This window comes from Mytilus edulis, chromosome 1 (genome assembly GCF_963676685.1).
Source record: "Mytilus edulis chromosome 1, xbMytEdul2.2, whole genome shotgun sequence".
NCBI classification, from domain to species: Eukaryota; Metazoa; Mollusca; class Bivalvia; order Mytilida; family Mytilidae; genus Mytilus; species Mytilus edulis.
Genome location: NC_092344.1, coordinates 63,920,819 through 63,937,258, shown reverse-complemented (window position 1 = coordinate 63,937,258; position 16,440 = coordinate 63,920,819). Strand labels below are relative to the sequence as shown.

Here is a 16,440-nt window from a genome sequence, read left to right as displayed (position 1 = left end):
AAGATCAAAATGACCGTTTGAGATAAAACAAAAATGATTATCTAGTCATAATGTTCAACTATTTTCCTGTCACCTTTATGCGTGATTTTGTTTATACTTATTAATTGCAACGTATGGCACCGTCACCTTTATACGTGATTTTGTTTATAATTATTAATTGCAACGTATGGCAATTGGTACGGGCTAAAACTATATGTTGGTTAAAATATTCGTTGTTTAGAAATAAGGTGTTTATGTCTCAAATCTGGGTGATATTTATGAGAAAGATTAGTCCGTGACAAATCTTACTACTTATATAAATATAAGAAAAAGGTTGAGATGTACTTTATGAACATGACACATCAAAAACCATGTAAGTTTGGTGGTATTGAGATTAGTTTTTGTACAAAAGTTCCCCATGAATAGCATACATCGAACACTTTTTGGAACACAATTTAAATCGAGTGATTACAGAAACGCAAATTTAAGATAGACCAGTACATAAGTTGTCAAGAAATTCCTAGATAGCTTGAATTCTTGAAACACTTCGTTTACTTTAATATGAAAAAACGTTTAAATTAAGAAAATTTCCAAATTATAATATGTCAAAATTGATAGATAAACTGTCACAAAATATTGTTAGAATATAGCACTGGATAATATCAACAAAGATACCAGCCTTAAGATTGTGTACATCAGATGCAATGCTTCGACATATCAGGTTCGTTTGAATAAAAACAGTTTAAAAAAGTCAAGGACCATTAGAAGTTGAAGAGCATTGAAAATCCGAAAATTACTCTTTACGCAAATGAACCTATATGCGCAAATTTGGGTAAAGAAAAAATATTCATTTACCTTAATTATGATCACCTATTTTATAAAAAGTAAATACATATATTTGAATGAGTAGGTTGCTAACAACCTATAAATTATGGCAAGCCGTTGTGGAATTTATTCCCTATTTATTAATATTAATAAATCATTTATTAATATTAAATATTATTTTTTAATGTTAATAAATAGAATATTCAATATATATAAATATTTTTTAATATACATGGTTTTATAGCTAGCTAAACCTCTCACTTGTATGACAGTCGCATCAAATTCCATTATATTGTCACCGATGCGTGAACAAAACAAACAGACACAATAGGTAAAAATGTCAAAAATAGGGGTACAGCAGTCAACATTGTGTTATCATCTTAATCACTATAAAAACAACAAATGTAACGAAGAAGCACAAAAAGGCATACATCAAATTAACATCCTCATTTTGATTATAATATACGATTTTATTTGTCTATGTAAAATGCACCCATCAAGGAAGGAGGGTTTTTGAGTACTGGTGTAAAATTGCGCGTTTGAAATTCGCACAGGTAGACATGAAATAATTTTGTCGTTCAAATATGACGGAATGTATAAATACAGTCACGCAAAATAGATATAACAAAAACTGACTTAACAGTGAAAGTAATAATAATAAATAAAATAATAGCGTGGTTCAAAGTATGACGGGATACATAAGTACAGAGTCACGTCAAATGTATATCACAAAAAAAGTTGGTTAACAGTTAAAGTAATATTAATAAATAAAATAATTTTGTCATTCAAAGTATGACAATATACATAGGTACAGAGTCACATCATAAAATAATTTTGTCGTTCAAAGTATGATGGGATACATAAGCACCGAGTTACGTCAAAAGGATATCTAAAAAAAAACAGACTTAACAGTGAAAGTAATATTAATTATATATCTATCAAATGGGTATATGGTTGACAGACTATTTAAAAAACATTTGGTAGACATCCATAAAACATATCCTAGACATGAGAAGAATATTTTGTTCAGATGTTTGAAATATGTTGTCTGTATAGTTTCAATTGACACTGAATAATATCAAAATTATGTTATTTCAATATAAAATCAAGATATTTAAAAATAATGCTCTTTAAACATTCAGAACAAATTTTTCCAGAAAATATGCTATTCACATGAGTAAAGCCAGACATATCACGTCAAAAACATGTTTTTGAATGATATTTTGGTGACATTTTGCAATATATTTTAAAAATATCAGTAAAATGTTTTTGTGCTACCTGGGATGCTAGCTTAACTCCTCACTTGTATGACAGTCGCATCAAATTCCATTATATTGACAACGATGCGTGAACAAAACAAACAGACATAATAGGTAAAAATGTCAAACTTAGGGGTACCGAAATTAATAGAGACCAATGGGGAAAAAAAGAAAATAGAGAATAAATGGACAATTTAACAATAGAAAAAAATAGGGTATAAATGGAAAACAATAGAAAATAGAAAAAATGCAAACATCAAATAGAGGTAAAAACAAAATATGCTCTGATTTAAAAATCTAAAAAAAATGGGCAAAACGAATTACAATATTCACACATGAAATAGTAATTTTTTAACATAAAAAAAAGGTTTTATTTTGTAATATTAAAAATCATTTTTTTATTATTAAAAATTCGATTTATAAGTATTAAGAAATAGTATTTAATATTAAAAAAATAGATCCTATTTATTAATATTAAATAATCATTTTTAATATTAAATAATCATTTTTAATATTAATAAATCATTTTTCAATATTAAAAAATCATTTTCCAATATCAATAAATGGTCTTATTTTTTAATATTTAAAAATGAATATTTAATATTTAAAAATGAATATTTAATATTTAAAAATGAATATTTAATATTAAATATTCAGGTTGATTTTTTAATATTAAAAAATAATTTTTTAATATTGATAAATAGAATCTATTTTTTAATATTAGATATTATTTTTTTAATATTAATAAATCGAAATTTTAATATTAAAAAAATATTTTTTAATATAAGAAAATAAAACATATTTATTAATATTAAAAAAGTTCAGTATTTTTGTGATTTTACTTTTTATTTCGATTCTGATTAGGACAATTACGGTAATTTCTATGTTCGCTGTGTATACGTGTACAGTACACAGGCACTTGTTTCATCCATAGGAAGGTCAACTATCCACTTGGATTTTTATCCAACTAGTTCAAACCAGTTTAATCTCGCAAAGTTGTATTTATAAAATTCAAAATTGAAACAGAAATTAACAAATTTATTAACTAAAACAATATTTGTTTCACAATATAACAGAAAAGTTATAATTCAACCGTCTTTTCCTTTGAAGTCAATTTCTGACACGCACATTTTCAAGTCAGTTGTCAATAGCAGTGGACGCACAAGGAGAATCGGGTAGGTCTTTACTTACTAAATTACTCGTAAATGTTCCTCCGGTTATGGTAGCATTGGTAAATATGTTCATATCTGATAGAGGATTTCTTGATAAAGTTTTGCTGACATTCGAGACTTGGTAGGAGGGGCCCTTTGACAGAGATTCATTTATACTTGCGATAGTTCAAATAATTACGACGTCTGGCAAGGCTATTTTAATTTTTTTTTTTCTGGGACGCCTTCCTACGACGGCGTCCCAGAAAAAAAAATTAAAATAGCCTTGTGGCGTCCCAGAAAAATTTTTAAAAAGCCTTGCCAGACGTCATAATTATTTGGACTATACTTGCGGTGGCTACACCCTGTAAAGTTGATGAAAGGACACGCCTTTGTGCATCTGACGATTTCAAATGCTGTATTATATGATGATTAAAATTAAAACTGAGTGACAATCATTTTCCATTTGTCCGGTACCAGAGGGAAAAAAGGTCGGACAAGTAAAAGCTGTATCAAGCTTGTCCGTCGGGACAAGCACAATTATTCACAGAAAATAATTTTAATCCAACTTTGATGAACAAAGTAATTTATTATAAACAAAAAACAAGAAAACAAATATTAATTTGACATGTTTCTGTATTATGTTTATTCAAATGCAAAACCTTTTTCTTTAAGATGTTTACTTGCAATCGATAATTTTAACTGGTTCTTTGTCAGGTACTTTTTAACAGGTTAAAGGTATACTATTCTCGGAAACCAGTCTTACTGATCCGAATCAATGATGCGCTTTGTAGATTAGGTAACTTTACAGGACAGTTCGTCACCTCGAAAGATTCAGCTCCAATTGTTTAAGAGACAGTTTGGCACCGTAGGAGACATATTTAGTAGACATGATTGATAGACAGTTTGACAAGGCAGGAGACATTTCGGGATCAAGACAAATCAGTACCTCATTTTGCTACCTTATTCTGTTCCTTAAAATAAATACCATACCGGTAATTTTTTCACAAAAATATTTTTTTTTATTTACCATAAAATTCACAAAATCATATTTTATCATAAGTAGAAAAAAAACAATATTTGCATTATGGTGACCTAGTGTTGTTAATTTCTGTGTCATTTGGCTTTTTGCAGAGAGTTGTCTCATTGGCAATCAGACCTTATGATGGCTTATCTTCTTCTTTTTATTGATTGCATTTGAATACACTTTTTTTTAACTTAAAAAAAACCAAACAGAATACAAATCCAATGAGTGTACAGTCCTATCAGATGGTGCCTCAGGATTAGAGTCTGATGAGACTAGCATTGATGGAAACTAGAACCTAATTCCTGTGATATGACTAGTTTCGCAGTTGTACTTACCTCAAGTATTTAAAAAAATACACACCAAATTCTGTTATATAGTTTAAATTCGTTTTGCTCCTTTAATCAAATTTTTAATAGAAATTTTTGGACACGTAACAATTTCATTCGGACAAGTAAATTTTGGTATGTAACTTGTCCTACAGGACAAGTTGAAAAAAAAGTTATTGTAGAGGCCTGATAAATCATAATTGTTTTTTTTTTAGAAGATAATTCATATACACATTTTATTGTAGAGTATTAAATGGTACTTACATTGTGCAAGTTGCGTTGTGCAGTACGAACGTGGTATAGTAGGTGATAAATCATGAAACCAAAAATAAATTAATCAAAAAAAAAAAAAAAATAACAATACAACCACATGCAAAGTTACTTATAAAAAATCTTTTATTCTAGTTTTTTTTTTATCTTGATATTTCCTAAAGGTATGTCACAATCAGATGATATCGGACATTTTACGAGTTTTAAATAGTTTTCATGCAAAATAAAGGAAATTTTAAAAATGTACTAAATGACTTTTCAATTGTAAAATATGACTGATAAAGAAAGAAGTTAATAAATCATTATGACGGGAAGAAAAAAGTAAACAACTGCAGTATATTATCTAGATAAAAGAGCTTAGATTACAGGTGTTATAATAAACAACGGCATGCGGGATGTTCCAATTTGCAGGTATAATATTTCATGTATCAATGATACGCTAATTTGTGTCTAAGATACTTAAGATGTTAAAAATTAATAACGCCGAGCTCACCTGTTAATTAATGCTAAATTATGCAGAGATGCAATAAATATTCTAATTAGAAACAGTTAAAACTTTCCAACATTCGCATTTTATGTATTTTAACACCAAAGGAATACTTTTGCGACCTATAGACTACTGCTCTGCGAGAAAAAAGGAAGGAGCAGTTTTGCTGTTGCGTATGGTAATTTGCGGCAACGCTTAATAATGGCAAACTGCATTACCAAACAACGATTTAGTATAAAAAAAAAAAAAAGTATTCTTAAAAAAAAATAAAAAATAACATTGTACATGTCGTATATAAAAAAGCACAATCAATCCCAATCGTAAGTCTTTGTATATATTTCTTGTCTGTTATTTCCAACTTCGTCGGTGTCGAACTTGACTGAACAAAATGACGTCAATGTGAACTATATACATGGGATTTTGAAAAATCATAGCAAATTCGTTTTTAACACCATTTTTATAAAACCAACACTATTTGATAGAAAAAATATTAGGCTTTAAAATTGTATGTCAATGTCACATCTATTTCAAGCAGTTATTTAACTCATACCAAAATACAAAGTGTCAATGTATTTGTTGACGCACAACTTCAAATTTTCAACATGTTTCGAAATAAAATTCTTTACATAGTACCAATTATATTTAGCATTCGTAATTTAGACCAAATTGTAGGAAAATATTTCTTCTTTAAAGTGATTTCTCATTTTCTCACTTTTTTCTCTCTACTTTTCAATATTATAAAGAAATCGTAGTGCACTCCCAGATTGATAGACAAATTTTGACAGAATAATGAAACTCAAAACAGAAAATTCGAAAAATCGTAGAAAACTATGAAAAGTAACAAGAAACTTTAAAAAGAGCCTAACGATATAATAAGGTTTCAGCTTCATAATGATATCAACTGTTTTGTTTTGCGCTTCGTAGTTGTCGAGTTTTTAGAAAAAAATCAAAACACCGTATTTTTTGTTTTGTTATCCGGATGAAACTCCCTCAAGTGTCAAGACAGGTCTATTCTAATGAGAATTTACTCAATACAAAATTACAAACCTATGTTTAATGAAGCATTAAAATGATACCTAAGGTCTTTCCTTTTTCAAGGAATAAAAGTTTATTCTTGATTTCGGCTTTATCTTTCATTTATATCGTCTCAAGCAAGATGACCCCGTGAATTTAAAGACCGATCTATATGACAGGAAATGGACCACCGTCATGATTTTTTATATTATTCATCATACTTCCGCCTGAGCCAGACATGGATTATAGCTCTGCAGGTGCTCTGCGGGTATCCCGATTGATCTCGAGCCACGTTTCCATTCCTTTTAAATATACAATTCCTTGTAATAACCTATACTTTATTTTATATTTATCGTCAGATCATGTTTCAATGAAATTATTATATATATATTGCATGCCTTTTTAACAGGATAAATGAAACGTGTTTTTCAGAGGGAGGGATTTTGAAGTTAAAACAGCCAACATGAACGTTGCGGTATATAGTTCAAATATGTCAATTTCGAATTGTTGTCATTGTAAAAGTATTAGTAACAAAATGTGTATTATTTTAATGTTTGAAAGTGTTTTAAGTTAAATTAAATTAAATTAAATTAAATGCATACCAATTTGATAAAATTCATTTTTCTGCCATAGTCAATATACGCATGTGCAAACTAATTTTATTGGATAATCATGATAATAGAGCAGGGGTTTGTTTACAAAGCTAAAGAAGCACGTCATATTAGAATAGTAGATGTAATATTATATATATATACTCAGTAGTTTCACAACTGCACATTGGAGTGCAAGAAAATTCAGTAGTGTCAATCATCTGTTGATTTGAAATAAGATGAAAAAATTAAAGTATATTCAAATTGTATTTGTTGTTTTGGGCTGGTTTTAAATATGTTTTGTTTGTGCATAAAATTGTTCAATCATTTAAGTAAATACATTTAAATGACTACACAGATTTGAAAATGTTAGATAAAGAGAATGAAGAGCACATTTCTTTTTTGTTAGAACGTTGGAATAATATAAAAAATAAATTTTCAATTATGTTGTATAAAGGGGGAGATAAGTACCTAATACGTTGGCGTATTGTTGCATGGCACAATGTTGGCTTATATTTCTTTATTGGCATGAAATAGCAATAATATTTTTTTTATAAACACTGTTTTAAAAACTTTGAATTAGGCAAAATACAAAGAATTTTCTAGTTCTAGGCACATATTATCGTAGTCCTATTTGGTATGACTTTATCATTTGAGTTTTTACTGAGTCCTCAATGCTCTTCAAACACAATCTTTATTCGCTAGATAATTTTTCTTTTGACTTGATTGGAATTTTCATCTAAGTTAGATTAGAATTGTTAAAACTTTTCTATCAAAAATGAGGAGACATTCATGTTAATCTGATTAAAAAATTATATAAAAAATATTTCCTTTTTCATATCAAACATGGGCTCCACACAAATATCACTTACAAACATTAGAAGAACATTTGTTGTACATCTTACAAATATCAATTAGAAATATAATGTAAAAATGTTTATAAAATATTTCTTTTTTCATATCAAACATGTGCTTCACTCAAATATCACTAACAATTATTTGGAAAACATTTCTATCATATATCTTACAAATATCTATTAAACATATCATCTTAAAACGTTTTTATGAAACAGTCTTTAACAAATATTTTCTAAATAAAATCGAAAAAATATATTGTTATGATGTTATTGAAATATTTATTAGATATTACCATTTTTATATTTTTAATTAGGACAAGAAAATTATATTGATGTTACATCAAAAAAAAATATTTTATTATGCATCAAACTTAATCAAAAATGTTTTATAAATATTTCTTTTACACATCTCAAATATATATATATATATATTAAATGTAATATAAAAATGTTCATCAGATATTGATTGAGTATTGCAAAGAAATATCTCCTCGACATACAATTGTTCTCATTTATAAAACTGTCTATTTAACGTTTTAAAAACATCAGCAAAGAATATTTATTTATTTATTATAAAAAAATATTTACAATCAATGTTTTTATATTAGCAAAAAAACATTGGGATGAAATATTATTGTTAAAATATCATTCATGCATAATTTCTGATGTAAAAAATAATGTCTATAAAATATTTTTTGGTAAATATTTTTGACAAACATATATATAACCAGTCAATAATAACATGAAAATATTATGTGTTAGCTGGGTTTAAAACCAAGTTTAATCTACCATTCGCGATAAGATTATGTATGAACCAAGTCAGGCTTACGACAGTTGTTATCCATTCGTTTGATGTATATGTGCTTTGCATTTTGCCATTTGATTACGGACTTTCCTTTTTGAATTTTCTTCGGAGTTCAGTATTTTTGTAATTATACTTTTATCTGGTAAATTTTGAGAAAATGACATTTTGTCAATACATGTTTCAAATCACACTAAACACCGTTATGTGTATGCATTTGTGTAGATATTTGGTGCGTTCTAAAAAAACATTTGTGATAAAAACAGGTTTCTTAATATATATTTCCCCAAATATATATTCTGATATATTTTGAATATAACACTTTATACTTTTAAACACACGGATCGCATTTCTGGATTGAAATTCACTGGGAACGCTCAAAATCTTGAATTATTTGAAGACCAAGTATATTTGTATTTTAATACGAGTGGACCTTACATTATTATCCAAATACAAATAGGGACAGTATGGTTCAGGGAGTCGGCATTTTTGTTTCCAATAATTTCACTGAATGTCTAAAGCTATGTCATAAATTAGGCATGTTCCGATGAGGCCAAAAATAAAATATTGTTTGTTTCCCCTCCCCGACCGACCCGGTAAAATCGCCGCGACTCGAACAAATGTGTATACTAGTTCAGTTCAGAATAAATTTAACGCAACAAAACCAGAATTTCTCAATTGAATATCATTTCTGTAATCTACCTTGATTTGACATTTTATTTTTATTTTACCAATCTTTCAAGCTGCTCGCAATTGTTTGGTTTCTTTTAAAATCAAGAACGCTACATTCGAAAATATATAAATGTTAATGGTTCATTAGAATAAAGTCATTTATTATTTTTTATTTTCTACTCACGTGCTGGTGCTGTTACACGGGGTATAACATTTCCACTTTGCGGCTACCCTGAGTTTTCCGCAAGGAATTGAGCGTTAACATAGTGGCAGAAAATAAAAGAAAAAACACAAATTTGAAAACATAACCTCATACTCATCTTTAAAGGTTACTAGTGCGTACGTGCTTGATAAAACGAATTAAATATTAGTTATGCACTCCTCAGGCTAAAATGTTCAATCATTTAGTAATACTACGCTACTGTCTTAGCATTATAATTTCATACATGCAACTAATACAATATTTAGTAGGTGAGTTCTGCAATACTGTACAACGAGGCTGATAGGCGGTAATTTTGCATGACTTTCTATGGGGGGAATGGACGGTTTACCTTTCAATAGCTCACATATGAACCCCTCAAATAAAAGCAACAGTAATCTACCGCTGTTCAATAGACTTAATAAGATTGAGAAAAACACAAATCCGGGAAACAAACTTAAACAAAACAACAGAAACAGAAACACTGAACTGCAACAAAAGCAAACGGAAAACCATAAGAAAATGCCTGTTACACTCATATGCGGCTTAGCTTAGCGAAAGGTAGTGCGACGTAATCAGTCAAACAAACTGTATTAGATTAACTCTCTAAGGAACGATCGTCTCCATTGGTCAATTCAAACCTTCGACCTCACACCTTCGAAAATAGAACACACATACTATAACGTTGAATGGACTGATTAATATTCACGTATCTGGTCAAGGTCGTTTAAAGCTTCCATCGACATATTCTCATACATGATTCCAATCACAATTCTAGCTTTTATAAATGTGCATGTGAAATTCATTGGTTTTATAGTTTTCTGCAATTGGTAGTAAAGTTTAAAATCTTAACAGTTTTCACATCTAAATATTCAATTTAAATGTCTCCTCTAGATCAAGGGACGACATCAAAAGTTCAATGTAGGATAAAAAAAACTCAATTCACATATTTGTTCATTTATTCCCCCCCCCCCCCCCCAAGTTGCTTATCCTGCATTTTCTTTTACGTAATGGACTCGATGAATTAACGTTGTACTTGAAAAATGAAAAAACCGTACTTTTCTACAAACACTTCATATTCTTTTCCAAGTTTTATGTATTCGACATAGGATAGCGATTTTTTTCTGATTCCGTTTACTTGAAGAAAAAAAAAATCCCGAAATTGTAAGTAAATTCATAACATGTAACCAACCATGCTTTATTAAGAAAAACGGAGATGGCCAATCATGGCACAGGGGATGATTAAATGCAGTTTATAAACTCCAACGATATACTTCCGATTAGGTTTTGCTATTCTCGGTTGAAAAACGAACGTAAATTATATATTGTAAATATTTATAGACCGTTGGTTTTCCCCGTTTAGATGGTTTTACACTAGTAATTTTGGGGACCTTTATAGCTTGTTGTTCAGTGGCTCCGTGTTGAAGGCCGTACATTGACCTATCATGGTTTACTTTTATAAATTGTTATTTGGATGGGGAGTTGTCTCATTGGCACTCACACCACATCCTCCTATATCTATGTAAATAGACACAAATAGTTTTTAAAAAAGTGTTTATTCATTAAATCATTCAAATGTATCGATAGAAAGGTGAGTTTCTTGTGCATGCATTTAGTCATCCTTAATTTCTTGATATTTTGTTTATCAGTTTATCATACACGTTTCGTTTTGTATTTCATTTTAAATACGAATACATACTACATATACTTTAGCGGATAGTTCAACAATGTTATGCAGCTCTATTCTTACAGTATAAAATTGAAAGATAAATGTTCATCCATTTAAAATCGAAAACAGTACATTTATATTTAAAAAAAGAAGATGTGGTATGATTGCCAATGAGACAACTCTCCACAAGAGACCAAAATGACACAGAAATTAACAACTATAGGTCACCTTACGGCTTTCAATAATGAGCAAAGCCCATACCGCATAGTCAGCTATAAAAGGCCCCGAATTCAAACAAGAGAATTGTTCCTTATAAACTACAATTTCTCACAAGTATTAATTTATTATTTAGTTCCACACATGCATAAGAAATAATCTTCGCCGATGTAACATTTCAATTTATTACAACAACATGCCTTCACTGAATTCATTCAGGTGCACCAATGATACGATTAAAGTTATTTTGTTTCTATCTTTGGGGGACAATTTCCTCCGTTTATGGTACGCTTATAGCTACATTTTTGTACTGTATGTATGTTTTATAGCATGAAAATAATAAAAGAGGAATGTCAGTCCAACCCCTGATTAATGATTGTAATGGATCAGTATTATGAGATACTTATTATAAGTGACTACTACGACTTTGTTAGGATTATAACCTATCGTCAGTATGAAAGAAATTAAAAGTGGTTCATATATTCATCTGTATAAAAGCGGCACATGTATTTTATTTTATCCTTATAGTTCTCATCATGCCGGGTTCAAGATAATTGAGTTGCTGCATGCAAAGAACTTAGAATATAACTTAAAACAAAGTATCAGTATAATATTTCGACCCCACTATTTGAAGTTAATAACTATCAGTATAATATTTCGACCCCACTATTTGAAGTTAATAAAACATTTATTTATTTCTTTTGACCAAAGGTTTGTAAACTATAACAAATAATTGTTTTTACGTTTGTAGTAACATAGTAAATTCCATTGTCGGTCACCTGTGTCAATTCACGTGCACACTTATTACATTGTTGTTGTATTTAAATGTTTCGGCCAGTGAAACGAGACGTAACAAGTTGTTTGTTTGTGATACCCCAGAATGTTATCAATGAACTATCAAACGCTAAAGTCGACTGCATTTCAGTATACAAGTAAGGAATACGACAGTTGTTATGCATTCGTTTGATGCGTTTACATTTTGCCATTTGTTTAGGGACCTTCCGTTTAGAATTTGTTTACGTTTCACATACTCATATAAAATAGAAATAAGGTAACTATAATATAATAAAAGATCATGTAAGCTCAAACAGTTAACACACATGAAAACAAACAACATAAAACAAAAACTCTGTAGACGAACCACGAGTAGCTCTAGACGAACCATAAGTAGTTCGACTAAACTTCCTAAATAGACATTCGTGAAATGTACCGAACATGCAGTTCTATGTTGGTTAAACTGGACGTGTAAAGTGAACACCAGATTACAAGTATATTCTATGTCAATTTCAAAATGATGATTAATCTTGCCATAATATATCGTCTTTACATCTCTACACGTTTTGAGCGAGCAACTCAAACCTATTTAGTTGACCCTGATGACCCTGATGATGTTACATAAAGACTGTTTAAATATACATAATATCAGTGGAACAAATATAATACAGAAGGAAAAAATATTCCATGACATAATTTCCGCAGAACAAATATTATTATAATATTGTTTCCTTCAGGAACAAATATTATTAGGAACAATTATACGTTGACAACGTAAGCAAATTACAATACGCTTAACAAATGTATAGTTGGTCAGTATTATATTTGCGAACATCGTGTTCATAGTTTAAGTGATTTCATTTTCAAATTGTTAACGCTGTCTTACGTGTCACTTAGGGAGCTACCATTTGATTTGTATGGGGGGGGGGGCTAGGATGAAAAATTTTGTTCTGCATTTTTTTTAGCTGTAATCTCTGTCCTGCCTTTTTATTTTTTACTCTGTTCGGTCCGGCCTTTTTTTTTTTAGTTTATCCTGACTTTTTCTTACCTAAATTGTCGTCCTGACTCTTTTTTTTTGCAAGTGTCTCATCCTGCCTTTTTTTTTACTCAAAACTCCTGTCCTGCCTATTTTTTCAAATTTCATCCTAGCCCCCCCCCCCCCCCCCCCCCTCCCCATAAAAATCAAATGGTAGCTCCCTTAGTCTTGATACCAAGAAAAATGGTGATCAAAATTTCGATAAATAATTGACAACGTTAGGTATTTCACGTAACGTCTGCAAAGTATGTTCTAGAGAATTAAAAAGATAAACATAGACGTAACCTGTTTCTGTTTCTAATTAGAAATGCATCTATGCCCTGAACCTTGGAACAGTATATCTTAACTATTAATTTATAATTTATGTTCCTCTACCTGAACACTTCCGAATATTGCGTATTTAGACAGATCTATGTGATGTTCCACCTTTCAGACACCTCTAGTTTCTTTAATTTGTTTGGTCTCATGTAGTTTTGTGATGTATATTTGTATATACTTTGACTTCATATTAAGGCCTAATTAAATTTTAGTAGTGTTGCTTGATAATTATTTTAATAACAATGATTTAATTTTCCATATTATTTACATTGAAAATACTACAGAAACTATAGTATGAGATTTGAAATACAATGTTTCATTTTACCTGTTTGTAATATTTTTCATGTAATGTACATTATTATAATGATAAATTACATTAAATTTTAAAACATTGATGTTAATTTTCATCACATTTATTTACACGTCCTTGACCTTTGTTGTGTGTAGTGCGTAGTATGGCCACTTTTTCTATGTAGGTCCAAGTTCAGAGTCAGTAGGTTATTATGATATAAAAAATATTTTTATGTAAAAGACACATTTGATATTGGACCACTACAGCATATATTTTTGAACGATTTTAAGCCAGAAAAATATATTACCGATCAAATAGGGGGACGAACTCCTCCTGAATGCATCAAATGGCATTAGACAGGAGATTGGGGTTTTATACAAGAAACCTGCTTCAATAGCTTTCAAATGTTTAGATTTCAGCGTTACTAATCGATGAAGTCAATTATAGAAAAGCACGTGAGGCTAATAAACTAACAAGTTGATTATCTTCCTGCAATACTCCATTCATAAATTTAGATCTTTTTCAAAAATTAAGGTTTCAACTCCCCCAGACAAAGTAAGACTTTGGTAGTTTTTGCTATTCATTATATGTTACGTTAAAATTTGGTCAAAAAGCTCGTAATTCCTTTTAACATTTTTGTTTCGAGCGTATTTGGTGAGTCTTTTGTAGACGACATTATAATCCTGATATCGATAAGTACTTTATTAATTATTAATTAGTTATTTTTTTGTATTAAATTATAAGACGACGAATCTTAGAAAAGTAATCGGATGCACCTAAGTGTTACTTTCGTTCATTTATGTGATGAAAATGCAAAATTTTAATCCTGGTATCTAGGGTGAGTTTATTTCCTACCGTAGTCTAAAATCGGTCATCTTGTTAGTTCGTTCAATACTTGTGTTTGAACTTAACACACGAGGCAACTACGCATTGACGTCACTACGCTACTTCCAGCGTAGAAAATTATTACAAAGTACGTTTTTTTCTACTCTTTAAATAAAAAAAACATGTCTAATGTTAAGTTTTCATTGTTGTTCTCAAGTATTGTTAAAAAATGCCAATTTTCTAATGACTGTTTCAATCCCGACTTCCGAATGTCTAAAAACATTCTAGAACTTCACAAAATCCAAACTCCGAAACAGTGGTGACGTTGCTTCGCTAAACTATCATTTTTACCCCCCTTTCGCAATATTCCATGGTAAATAAATGCAGAATGTTGCCATGGATACACATAAAAGGAATTATTTTTCACCCTTTTAACTTTTGAAAATCAAACCTATGGAAGATACTGATTACATACAATGTACATATGCACATGTATAACACAAACATCTAGGTTAATAATGTATTAGAAAGCCAGGAATCGAGAATGATAAAACATTATGTGGTTCAATATTAATTTTAATTTTATTTTCTTACTGTGGACAGGGGAGAGCTATTATAACTAAACCACAAATTAACAGGTTAGGAACAACCCTTCATATATATACATATATACCTCTTATATTTAGGGGTACATTTCAATCTTGTTGTAAAAGCCCATTTATGTTACAAAAGGGCACAAATCTGTGTTTTTTAAAGCAAGATGAAAAAGCCTTGCCAGACCTCAAAATTATTTAACCTCATCTACGTGTATCTTGTATAATTTGTGTAGTGCAAACATGTACAAGACTTTTATAAATTATAATTTTCCTTGATTTATTTATTATTTTTTCAAAAACAAGTAGACCTCTCATTTAGAAAAGTTGTTCCAGATATGATGAATGTTTCCACATTTAAGTTATGTTTTCTTTTTAACATAAAAAATTATTTTAGATAATCACTTGCAGATTTGGCCCTTGTCTGAGCCGAGGGACAGTTACTGATTTCAGGGATTCTTTTGTTAGGTGGTGTTCCAAGCCCGATTTAGTACTGGACAAATATTTAAAAGAGCCGGCAAGGTCGACTTATAATGAAAGTAGGGAAAATGTAGTATTTGGCTGCAAAATAGCCAATGCCATTAGTACAAAAATATATTTCACGATGTTTGATCAGTTGATGGAAATACTCACTGGGCAACCCATGGAATATTATACTCTTTCCAAACCCAACAGGCAAATTGACTATAATATTATTTCCCTGGAAAATGTTTTCTATGGAGGAAATTTGTTCATGTTTCAGTGTCAACTGTGAATACAGCTGACACTGAACGTTTCGTATACACTTTCAACTGACCTCTTCTAAACACAGTCAATTATTTCAATTCAAAAGCAAACACAAATTCAGCAACAATCTGTTGGTGAACCAGCAGTCAGCAGTCTTAGGTTCATGTATTGCTTTTCTTTTTTTTAAAGAAAGCAACTTGTTTTTTGCTGTGAGCCGTCCCCGTCAGAGCAAAAAATGTTAAATAGCCTTTCAAGACATCATAATTATTTGGACTAGACTAGTGAAGATGATAATGACGCCTGTGGCAGAGTTCTCAAAAAGTGGTGGTCCGAAGGCTTTGACCAACAAAATTATTCAAGAACCAACACAGTTTTTGTATTTTGCAATAGAAGTAATAGTGAGGACCATCAGATTTTAATTCTTCAAGGACTATTAGGGAAAAAGAAGATTTCAAGAACTCTGCTGCGGAGGGTATTTTATATTTTTGTTTGATATTTAATATTCCCCAAGTCATTCACAGAAATTAAATTTAAGC

General features: G+C 30.0%; 1 long non-coding RNA gene across 2 annotated transcripts in view; it reads left to right on the top strand.

Annotated features, from left to right (window-relative positions):
- Positions 1-2,982: 2,982 nt before the first annotated feature.
- Positions 2,983-16,440, top strand: part of LOC139486756 (uncharacterized) — a 40,351-nt gene continuing 26,893 nt past the window's right edge. For both annotated transcript variants that reach the window (XR_011655629.1, XR_011655630.1), the window contains exon 1: positions 2,983-3,238. This is a non-coding gene — a long non-coding RNA (uncharacterized lncRNA). The remainder of the gene's footprint in view (positions 3,239-16,440) is intronic.